Source organism: Ruditapes philippinarum, unplaced genomic scaffold (assembly GCF_026571515.1).
Source record: "Ruditapes philippinarum isolate M1 unplaced genomic scaffold, ASM2657151v2 ctg11702_1_1_1_1, whole genome shotgun sequence".
NCBI classification, from domain to species: domain Eukaryota; kingdom Metazoa; phylum Mollusca; class Bivalvia; order Venerida; family Veneridae; genus Ruditapes; species Ruditapes philippinarum.
In genome coordinates, this window is record NW_026855407.1 from 33122 (window position 1) to 44597 (window position 11476).

Sequence of the window (11476 nt, forward strand, 5' to 3'; positions counted from 1 at the left end):
CGCACAATTTGTCATATTCAATCCAGTAACTGAGAAATATCAATCATGGCAAGTACCTGTTCATTACTTTGTAATAATTTGTATTCCTAAAAATTTCTTTTGCTTCATAATTTTTATTTTCTTGTTTGCTGTAATCTCAAAAATAATTTAACTCCTCAAAAATGTTTTAAAAAAAATTGTGTTTTTTTAATATTTCCTTAACTAGTACATTTGCTCTTCAGCTAAAAAAGTCACAATCGAATGTTGAAATAGGTCAACCATTAACTGAAATAAAAGTGGATTTGCTGAATGATTATATAAGAAATCTTTTATTTTACTACGAACAAATTTATAATTTCAGAAGCATCTCTTATCATTTATAGATTTTTAGCGTTGCGGAAAATGTCATTTATGTTTTTAAAAATTTCTTTTTCAAAGTTGTCTAATAATGTTTATAATGAATCTGTAAAATATTTTTTTTTTTTTTGGGGGGGGGGGGGGGTGGTGGTGTTCGAACGGTTATTTCTATGTTAAATACAAAGAAATCTAACACAAAGTCATTCTCATTGCATATATAAATATAAACAAAATAAGATAAGATAAAACAAATTTTAATACAATAATGTGAATATTCATGTGTAACGAATTGTTAATATATTCACTTCCTCTTATAACATTTCAATTTAATAAACAACTATTTTCTGTGTATAGAATATGTCACAATTTTTTTTTTGGAAATGTAGCACTAAAAACGCTGGTGTATAGACGAAAACGGTTAAATTTGTCTTAAATCTGTGAAATATATTTTATTTTTTATGTATCAGGGATGTTCATGCCTAACAATAATAGTTGGAATAGTGTTAATACATATTTCAAAAGCAGGTATGTAAAATTCTTATTGTAAATACTTAATATGATATCTGACAAATTACATATCACAGTTTAAACGATTGTAAGCCTTTAAAATCCGCCCGTATTAAGTCTTTTTAACAATTTCCTGTATGGCATATCACATGTATAGATAACAAAAATATTGTATACTTCAAAAGTGTTTCCTATGGTTAGTTTCAAAAAAGAAATCAAGCAATTGAACAATTAAACTCCATCGTGCAGGAATGTATTTTTTTATAATACTGTACTTTTGTAGCGTGGACATTCATTGTAAAGTGATGTCTATAAATAATGTTTTTGCAACAATTATGAACTATTTTAGACTTTGTTTGATATAACAGGACAGTATTATGTAGTATTATATATTAGTTAGATAATCTTTTTTATTGGCTGAATGATCCTGTAAACGGGCTGACAACAATATAATGAAGATAAAAGCTAAATAAATAAAAGCTCATTTAGTATCTGCATATTAAGACGAGTTTTTGTATTTGAGAATTACGTTTTAAGAAGTAATTTCTTGATCTAACAATTTTGTGATTGAAAATAGATGTCTTGTTACACTTACCCTTATTCTCTTTACTACCATAGAAAACTTTTATCAGGTCATACAGCTGATAAGAAAACGTAGTTTGATTGTTTGTTGTATGATAAATATGAGCTACGTGTGACTTTCTTTTCAAGCTCTACCAACTGGATGTACTAGTGGAACTCCGACTTGCCCCGGCAATTCCGCTTGTAAGACAGATGCGTGTGTTTGTAACGACGGTTTTAAGCTTGACTCAACAAAAAATGGATGTGAAGCAAAAGGTAAGTGTTCGTGCACGAATTAGGTTATATATTTATAAAATTGAATTTATTAGATTTTAAAAAGAAAACAAACCTGTCCTTCATGGCTGCCCAACAGAAGATCATCATTTTTAAATGTTCCGGGAAGGAATATCTTATCCGAATGACTTTAAAAAACTAGTTAAGTGATACAAGTCACTTAGTATAATAACATTCGACGCAAATCCATCACTTTTCCTAGATTAGATACGTAAGATAAATTCATAGTGACTTAATTAGGTACAAAACCTCTACGGAATATTAATATGAAATGCTACATGATATCAGATTGTACAAATTTTTATCTTTATTAATTAATCGTCACGTCAGTATTTGCTTTAGATTTATTTTTGTATCTTAGTTAACCACATAATTGATATACTCCAAAACAAACTTCATAGATTTAAGTACCATAATACACTACTTGGAATATGATTGTATCACAAAATATAATGCTTCAAATTATACCATACCTTTTTTCAGTATTTGGTGATTCTTGTGATTCAACAAACGGTTGCACAGGTTTATTGAATACCGCTTGTACAAATAGCAAATGCGAATGTGCTGCCGGATATGCAAACAAGAATTCTGTTTGAACCAAAGGTAAATATTCAAATTACTAATTAAAACAGAAATGAATTAAAAAATCGACTTTAGGTGAATAGTTTTAAAAGCGTGCATTGTTTCTTCGGCACGCGAATATACAAAGATATTAAAAAGTCATTGAAACTACTTTAGATAAGATATTTAGCTAATTTCAGCAAATCGTTCAAATTAAACTTTAACATACATTTAAATGCAACATTTCAATGGCATGCATAAATATTTAAGTGTATGAAGTCAATATTTTACTTTGAGATGCTAAATCTAACGTAGCTCTCCGAATTGTAACACAAAAAGTATTTAAGCTAAAGCTTTGAAACGTCAAAGGTTGATAGATCTCACGGAAGAGGTTTGAAGAGCGCGGAGAAAAAAATGGCTATATATCTAAAACGATTTAAATCAAGTGTTATTTGTTACTTCAAATTTTATCCATAGCAAAAGTGATCACAGTTGTATGTAAAGTTGCAGAAACTGAATGTGTTAACATTGATCATGCTGACTTCGAAAATCAGAAATATAAATGCAACGCTGGTTATACATATAAGACACGAATGTAGGAAGCACGTGTGTACAAAAGTGAATGAAATATATACACCAACAATCTTCATAAGTTTAATTTACTTGAGTATGTGCAGGTTGTCAACAAGACATGCATTAATTTAAGCTGGTGTTTGACTTGTATCATGCCAATATACATACATTTGTGAAAAACAACTGTCATATCACCGAAATATTGTTCATGTGCACTGTTAAAATAGCTTAAGCCTGAACTTTTTGATAACTAGTGTCGACTCGGTTTAAAAAAAGAAATATGTTTATAACAAATTGTCTTATATACTCATAGCAAGAGTATCTGAAGTTTTTTTTTTCTACACCACGGAGTTATAAATGCAATAATATTTGAATTTAAAAGAAAGGCAAAAGCAACGACAAATACATTATTATGTTGTCTGTAAAATATTTGGAGAATAACCCAGGAAGCATTGGTTGGCAAGAATCTGAAAAAAGTGCGTATCTATGATAGGTGCATGTTTTATAAGAATGCAAGTTTTTCGGCTCGAAAAGATTTAAAACACAAAGCTAATTTCAGCAAATAATTTACGATTAGACTGTTTGTTAATAAACACTTAAATGCAATATTACAATGATGCACCGCAATAGTTTAAAGTCTTTAAAGTCTGAATTATTAGTCATATATTTTGTAAAGGAATAAATAAGACCTAATTTTGTAAAGGAATATGTCAGACCTACCATACTGATTTAAACCTTTAGCTTTTTCCGTTTTCTTTTAAAAATGTCAACCTTAACTTCTGCAATTAATTTCGTCTCGTCTTTATTATTTCGTACCTTACTTGCAGTTATTGGAGGATCATGTTCAGGAACTGCTGCATGTCCTGGTGACGTTAATACAATTTGCAAGAATTCATTATGCGCGTGTGCTGATGATTATGTAGAGAAAACCAACGTTTGCACAAAACGTAATTTTGTTTTTATTTAATGTACATGTATTTAGGACGTATCTATTGACGCTTTGTTTAAAAAGAATTTGCAGTCAGTAAACGAACTTAGTTATATAAATAGGAAGGATTTGTGTGTTTGAGGTATGTATTATACTCAATATTTACTTTGTTTTTAGCATGTGTACATACTGTGACTCATTATTTTACGTAAAATGGATTGCAGATGGAATGCGTCAGACGGTGACATGCATTTTATATGAAATAAATTTAATGGTCCTGTAAGAAGAAACTACGTTAAAACTACGGTCCGGTGTAAGATTGTCGAACGTACTTATTCAGGATATTATGTAGATTGATCTACGTACACATGCTAACAAAAAAAAAACAACAATCAATACAACATGTTTTCTATAAGGAAAAGGTAGAAGGAAAATGTTTTTATTTATAAATTATTTATAGGGTATATCTTCAGTGCAATTCTTTTGTCCAGGCTATGACTCAAAATGTTTAAGAAAAATCAGCTTGAAACTGGATAGGTAAACAAACTCTCATATACAAATTTTGTACTTTTTTCATTGCCTTTTAATGTGTATTTAAATGTCAGTGTTTGCATTTTAAATCGTGTTGTTACAATTTTCTCTTGTTCGGCGGGGGATTAGGCAGTTTGTGACTGCTAGCTAGTATCAGTGAAAATGAAAAGTGAGGAACAAATTATGATTAAAAATTTTGTTGCGATTTCATGTTGTTTTAAAAACCAAGCAAGTCAAAAAATGTTTGATGCAAAGTTGGAAAAGTAGATGTTATGACTAAAGAAACATTAAATGCCCAACCAATAGAATTATTGATATCAAACAGTGAATTTAAACCTTTTATAAGTAAACCCACTTTGAATGTCATGATTATGGACAATTCATGAAAGATTGTCATTGAGTATATTCACTTCTTTCCAAAGGCCACTGATTTCGTTATAGAAAAACCTGCCTTTGAATATGAGTGTATTTCTTTCAATGCCAGATAGTTAACAATGAAGATAAACAAAATCTTATTTTCGCATCTGACTTTTTGGGGGAAACTTCAAGCATATTATGTAAAGAGCGGTTGGTTTATTGATAAATCGATACCAACTCCCTTAATAATGTTGTATTTATTTGAAGATTTCTTTTTTTTTCTTAACTTAAACTGTTAAAAGTTAGCAATATTTGAATAAAACAAATGTGTTATGACCAAGAACAAAATTAACAATATAAAACTAAAAGTAAAAATAAATAAGATTTACTTAATGATTAAAGTCTTTTATTATCATATTAAGTCTAAGATCAAGCAAAGTCATATTTAATTTTGACTGTTTAAACTTAAGCAACCATTTTTCTGAAAACGGAAATTATTAGAATAATTATACTTTTCTCTTGTTTAGCAAGGGTTTCTTCGATAGCGTGTCCTACAGGTAGTGAGTGTAATAAAATTGGTCACTCAAAATGCGACACTCCAAATCATAAAATTTAATGTAAGTGTGGTGCTGGTTATGTTGAAAATTCTCCTGAAGGGGATACCTGTGTTCAAGACTCCCAACAGACCAAACGTAAGCAATACAAATAAAGTGATATTTGATGATAGAAGAATGTACATGTAATGAACATAAAAAATGAGAACGTCTTAAATCTATTTTACAGTTTCAATATCAAATATACTCTGTAAATGAAATTAAATATTTTTAGTTTGTTTAGAAAGAACAATCGTATTAAACGATCAGCCATAAAAATAGATCACATAATAAATTACACACAATTATAATCATTTCTTTACTACGATTTGTAAATATTGGGAATACAGGATTAGTAAATTAGTTGAATAACGAAGAAGTCAAATATCCTCTATAAAACTTCAGCGTGAATACTTATTCTTAAATCATCAGTACAGACGAACACATAAAAAATAGGCTCATACAATGCGTTTCGTTTGTCAGGTAAACACTAAAACAATTTTGAATTTATGTTAACAAATCATGTCAAAGTCAAAATTCTTCTTCTCAGGTCATAACATGACAACATGATAACTATTATAGTAAACATTCTAACGCTTAAAAGTGGTTTGAGGTAATCAAAGTCAATATATTTATGTAGACCTTTTTCAGTATGCACACTTTCTCTTCATTTGTCCGTTGATATTGATATATGAAATTGAGATATCTAGGCACGATTGAAATGAAATTTTTGCGCAAGCACTAAAAGGTGAAAGAACAGCAATCAAAAAAAATCTCTTTTATTTAAAGTGTATGTACCACAAAATCTTCGAAAAATAGCACCTCCAACGCTTTCTATCAGTTGATAAAAAAGAAAACATTTTTATATTTTCCACACCGTTGTTTTCATGCAAAAGCTTATTCCAAACATGATGATGAAAATTGCAATTCGACTCAGTCTAAAGCATTATCTTTATCCCGTTCTGAAAAGTAGTATTGCTTGATGCATTATTTTGTATCCCTTTGTGAATGAGAAAGGTCGGTAAGGCATGTCAAATGATTTACGGAAGGTAAACGATAGGACGATATCCAAGAAAGTAGACATTGTCAGAAAATCCAATATTTTTCTCTTCTTTCTTTTTCTGTTATTAAAAAATGATTTTTCTTTTTAAATTAGTTTGGAACAATGATTAAAATATGTTACACCTTTTAAATCGTTTACCTTTGTTGATTTACATAAATATGTATGATGTTTTCTACAAAGAATAAGAAATACATTTCAAATACAGTTATTTATAATATCAGTAAATGAACAAAATATTTGAAAATCAAAATACATTTTATAGTACGTGAGTTCATTTTATAAGATAAATTGTTCCTTTGCATTTGAAATTTTTTCACATGTTGATGTTTAAGCAGAAACTTGCGCAAAACAATCATAATACAAATCAAATAGAGAGATACAAAACAAGTTTCCTTCATTTGTCTCCAAGATATTTAGATGAACACTCATTGATATATAAGTAAAAAAAGCGGGCAAAGATAATGTTTAAATTTTGCAAATTTAGCAAGGATATCGTTAGTGGATTGTCCTAAAGGGAATGAATGTGTAACCAACCAGTATGTTACACTACAACAAATAAGCGTAAATGTAACGCTGAATTTGATGAAGACTCTAATGAGGGCAGTACGTGTGTTGCTCAAAGTTATAGTAGACTAAGTCAAATTAGTCAGACATAATAAGTGGAAAATTATAATCAAATTTTAATGTTATCAACGGCATAGAGATTTTGTTAGCAGTTCTGATTTTTATTGTTTGTTTATGAAAATCCTCCTTGTGGTCCTAAGGATAAACTAATAAATTTTGCAAATAAATATTGAATATAATTTTCAGTTTTGCAGATTATGAAGTACAGATGTTAACCTTTAAGTACGATGCCTCCAAGTTCATGCTAATTTTCATGAACATTTTCGAAATATATGTACTTTTGAAATTACTATTGCAAACGAAATTTTCAATCCACGTTAATTAGCAAACAAACAATGAAATATGCAAAAATAGCCCTAACTGCGTTAGTTGTTACGCGATAAATACTGTAAACTTATTTATTGCATATTTATTATGTAAATCATTGATTGAATTGTGAATATTTTTACTTTTCTTACAATCTTATATGTTCTTTTCAATATTTATTTTTCTTGCAATTGTTTTGGCTCATATGGAGGCATGCATCTTTAAAGGTGCCATTCTTACCTTCCTTTCAAATTTACCATGACTTTGATTAATGCTTGATACGTGACATTTTATACGTTTGGGTCCGAAAGGTCATAATCATAGTTTGCCGGCCAGACAGGAGCTTTCACGTTTCAGATAAAAACAAGCCAGCTGTTATGTAAAGGTTGACTTTCAGAACATCTATTGAGCGAAACGTTAAAACAGTTTCAAACACATTTATTCGAAAAACAAAAGGAAAAAAACCAATCTATATGGAAAAATTCCTCGAACAATCCGTCAAATTGTTTATCCTTGCATGAATACACTTACAAATGTGTTCTGTTTTAGAGACTGTTTAATATATTGAATATAATTGATGTGTCAACATGTGCATTAAAGATTGTTATCGGCAGGCATATAAATTACAATGTGCTATGCACTAGAAAGCCGCGTGTCTCAATTTTTATTGTGTCTGACATTTAAAGGAGTCTGCCAATGATCTTCTTTATAGTGTAACCACATCAACTTTCATTCCTTCGGCCAATATTTGACCGAGACATATCATATACAATAAAGTGGAGCCAAATTGAAATACAATTTTCATTTTTATGTGGAACTAAGGAATTATATAACTTAATAACGTAGTCTTAAAAAATCGTTTTTGTAATATAGCTCAAGTTTCTACAGTTGTGTGTTCAACCACGGGAACTGAGTGTAGTGCTATCCCATTTGCGGTATGTGATAAACCTACTAACCTTAAATGTAAATGTAAAGACGGTTACAAGGAAGATTCAAATGGTGGATTTACTTGCATTAAAGGTTAGGGATTATAAATTTAAATTATTGTTTAAGAAGTACAATCATGTACATATACTTTCATATTCTTAATATACTCCGCACAATAATAAAGTAATTTTAAGTTACAGCATATTTTAGATTTAATGTCATTTAATGCACAAAAACCGTATAATACCGTTTAAAATGTATTCATAACTTTATTTACCCAAACCATTTAATTGACAATTCTGCATTTTCTTAACCAGTAGTTGAATAAAACAATACGTTCTATACAGATAAAATGTAAATGATAGTATTATTACGATATTTTATTTGTTGTAATCAAATAAATGTAAAACATATAGTTTTTAATCAACTATTTTCGTTTACACAAAAGTTATGATAATAGGGCTACTTAATATCATTATCTTTTCTTGATTTTGATTTAGTGCTAGGAACTCATTGCTCCGGAAGCAGTGACTGTACAGCTGACACTAATTCAGATTGCACAGGTTCTAAATGCACGTGCAACACAGGTTACGGCGAGAGGGACAATGTTTGCAAAAAATGTAAATATATCAATTTATAATATATTTAATTCTTACTTTATGATACATGTGCATTTTTAACACTTTATCTATTCCATGAACACTCCCTTAAGAGTATTTTCAAATACCATTAGTTATTCTATGGATGCCAATCTTGTCTCTACAGTGCGGACTTTAATATTATCCGTTTTAGTTCGAAATGTATATTAAACGACTTTGTTTGTTTTTCCAAACTAATATCAGTGTTGAATACTGTGACATGTTCGGCAAATGGTAAGGAATGTGACAAACCAGACCATGCTGAATGTGATGATGAAGGAAAGTGTACATGCGCGGCTGGTTTCACAATGAACGTCGACGTCTGCATAGCTAAGAATTCAGGTACAGTTACCTGCGTTGCTAAGCAATGAAAGTTTTTATATGTTTAGAAGTATGAATTACATGTAACATTATTTAAAACTTAATAAGTTTTAAATCAGTTATAAAGTAGTTGGAAGTAGGAATCTAAAGAAATATTCTCACCAAAATAAACTATATAAGAAATAATAAATCTCTAAAATCAAACTTCGATAATAGAAATATGAAGAAATGCCAAATTGGTGTATTTTATTTTTTGCAATTTTGTGACGACCCCAGCAACACTACTTTGTCGAAAACATTTAGCTTATTAGATTTGAGTTGTGTAATATTCATATTTAACATAAATAATTCATCTCTATTTTGACATTCTGGTTTTATATATGTTTAAAACTGATTTATTATGCCATGTTTTTAATTTTCTAATAGTTGATACGTTTTTGTAAGTTGATTTGTTTAAGGTCGATGTTTTGCAAATATGTTATATTTTGATTCAAGTTCCGTATGTATATTTTCTTGTTAAATGTTAACAAATAGAAACATTTTGCATGATGTTGTTTCATTGTATTGAGTATATAATGATTTAAAATATCGCGTCATGTGTATACACACATTAAAAAGGTATTATGTAATAAATGGCATTATAATGATAATACTGTATATCTTTTGTTCATATACAGCTTTTACAACAGTATTACTGTACATGACAAAATATATATACAAACTGTCAATCACGACAATTCTATTTTTGTATATATTGCATTTGATAAATGTGACAAAGTAATTGGGAGAAAATACTTCCAATTTATTTGATAATCTTGTATTAAGCCAATTACAAGCCAATCAAAAAAAAGGTTAAAAAATATGTGTTTCTAATAATTTCAGTGTAGGGGATTAAGTTATCTTTTAGTCAGTGCATGAAAGTATAGGCAATTTTGCACTAAAAAAAACTTATGAAAAAAAAAACAAAAAAAAAACAATCATTTTCTCTTATGTTTTGTATCAGATTTGTGTTTGTACGTTTAAAATATTATAAATATTAATTTCAAGGTACTACTCTGACAATGAAACTCGGTATCATTGTTCTAACCGTATTGGTTGCAATTCATGCGGCATTCAAGAGTATTAGCTGAAGGTATATATAACGTTGCCTGCCTTGATCGACGAGTTTTTTAATAAGATAATGCATTTGATGACTTTAAAACATACTGTAAATCTATGTATTGATCAAATCGTCGACTTATGAACATAAAAAGAACTCGATACTTAAAATTTGAAATTATCGTCTTAATTAGTGAACGGCAATGCATTTCTTACAAAATTTTGAATATAGAGTAATAATTATGAGTAAAAGTAACCTTTCTTTAAAATCAAGAAGGTAGTTTTGTTAGTATATCGTTCAATTTCTATACAGGTGACCTTTCGAAAATCCAACAGATAGTACAGTTAAATAACATGACATAAACTAAAATACTTTTTTTTTCAGAATGTCAACAGCTGACTTTATGGTTCGGATTTTTTTTCGGAAAGACTTATTTGTAGTATTCACTATTTTGTTTTAAAGAGTGACAATTTATTTAGTGGTTGAAGTGTTTTTGAAAGGGCTAAAAATATTAATTATATACGAAAAATTATTATCTACAAATCTACAAAGTGGAACATGTAAAAAATTATTCAGATATCATATTGATTACTTGCTATTATTTTAAAAAATCAAAACGAACATTGTCGTTGAATAATTGCACGATTATTAAGACCAACCATTTACTTATATGTATCTATGATTTTCTGTACTTGATATTACTTGTTATTTACTTGATTGTGAGAAAAACAAGAAGATGTATAAAAGTACAAGAAGTATGATTAGATTTATAAGTTAAAATATATTAAAAGATAAACAGATGTACAGACATTAAAGTTTTCAATCTACTGGCGTTTATTTATTCATTTTGTACGTATATGTCTTCAAATATTGTTTATAATAACGGTTTGTTTTATTTTAATTTTGTCTCTGGTTTTTTAAGAGTCAAGACAATATACAGTCGAGACTGCCTAAGCGACCCCCTAATAAGCATGAATCTGGAGGAATGCTACTTTAAGTAATTAATTCTGATAAGCATATGTTGTTCCGCAAAAACAAATTGTTATAAAATAGAGAATTAAGTTTCCCAAAAGAAAGCCAAACATTGCAAAATTGAAAATGTTGCAGGTTTGGTGTGATTAGTTTATGAACACTTTTCAGTTTGATTGAGCCTGTTCATGAAGGAAGTGGTAATTGAAAGCTACCGTCAACGCCCCCTAACACCGACTTAATCGGAATTCAACATTTAACATGAACTGGTAAAACGTTGAACTTTTA

General features: G+C 29.1%; 1 long non-coding RNA gene across 1 annotated transcript; it reads left to right on the forward strand.

Moving 5' to 3' along the window:
• Positions 1–802: 802 nt before the first annotated feature.
• On the forward strand, positions 803–11046 carry LOC132743180 (uncharacterized). Its single transcript, XR_009627537.1, has 9 exons — positions 803–861; positions 1555–1680; positions 2182–2301; positions 3660–3779; positions 8108–8254; positions 8662–8781; positions 9004–9141; positions 10168–10252; positions 10604–11046. It is a non-coding gene; the product is annotated as an uncharacterized LOC132743180 (long non-coding RNA).
• Positions 11047–11476: the final 430 nt, after the last annotated feature.